General features: G+C 40.2%; 1 non-coding gene across 1 annotated transcript; it reads right to left on the bottom strand.

Annotated features, from left to right (window-relative positions):
* Positions 1 to 487: 487 nt before the first annotated feature.
* On the bottom strand, positions 488 to 595 carry LOC127746390 (small nucleolar RNA R71). The gene has a single exon (XR_008008009.1). It is a non-coding gene; the product is annotated as a small nucleolar RNA R71 (small nucleolar RNA).
* Positions 596 to 1,104: the final 509 nt, after the last annotated feature.

Raw genomic sequence — 1,104 nt, 5'->3', positions numbered from 1 at the left:
TGAACCTGAAAGGACTCTGAAGAGGAAACTAAGAGAAGCTAAATTACAAGAATCCAGAGACAACCTTACAGAGATTTTCAAAAAGGAAGAAGAGATGGCAGCCGAAAATAATAATGCAAGAAGGATGCTTGGTGATTATACCACACCTACTTCCAAGTTTGATGGAAGAAGCATCTCAATCTCTGCCATTGGAGCAAACAATTTTGAGCTGAAACATCAACTAGTTGCTCTAATGCAACAGAACTGCAAGTTTCATGGACTTCTATCAGAAGACCCCTACCAGTTTTTAACTAAGTTCTTGCAGATCTGTGAGACTGTTAAGACTAATGGAGTAGATCCTGAAGTTTACAGGCTCATGCTTTTCCCTTTTGCTGTAAGAGACGGAGCTAGAACATGGTTGGACTCACAGCCTAAAGATAGCCTGGACTCATGGGATAAGCTGGTCGCGGCCTTCTTGGCTATGTTCTTTCCTCCTCAAAAGCTGAGCAAGCTTAGAGTGGATGTTCAGACTTTCAAACAAAAAGATAGTGAATCCCTCTATGAAGCTTAGGAAAGATACAAGTAGATGACCAAAAGGTGTCCTTTTGACATGCTTTCAGAGTGGACTATTCTAGATATATTCTATTATGGTCTATCTGAGTTCTCTAAGATGTCACGGGACCATTCTGCAGGTGGTTCCATTCACCTAAAGAAAACACCTGTAGAAACTCAAGAACTTATTGACATGGTTGCAAATAACCAGTTCATGTACACTTCTGAGAGGAATTCCGTGAATAATGGGATGCCTCAGAGAAAGGGAGTTCTTGAAATTGATGCTCTAAATGCTATATTGGCTCAGAACAAAATGTTGACTCAGCAAGTCAACATGATTTCTCAAAGTCTGAATAGATGGCAAAATGCATCCAACAGTACTAAAGAGGTATCTTCTGAAGAAGAAGCTTATGATCCTGAGAACACTGCAATGGCAGAGGTGAATTACATGGATGAACCCTATGGAAACACCTATAATCCCTCATGGAGAAATCATCCAAATTTCTCATGGAAGGATCAACAAAAGCCTCAACAAGGCTTTAATAATGGTGGAAGAAATAGGCTCAGCAATAG

Source organism: Arachis duranensis, chromosome 3, assembly GCF_000817695.3.
Source record: "Arachis duranensis cultivar V14167 chromosome 3, aradu.V14167.gnm2.J7QH, whole genome shotgun sequence".
In the NCBI taxonomy this organism is placed as follows: Eukaryota; Viridiplantae; Streptophyta; class Magnoliopsida; order Fabales; family Fabaceae; genus Arachis; species Arachis duranensis.
Note: the sequence above shows the minus strand (reverse complement) of the source record. Positions and strands in the feature narration are given on the sequence as shown.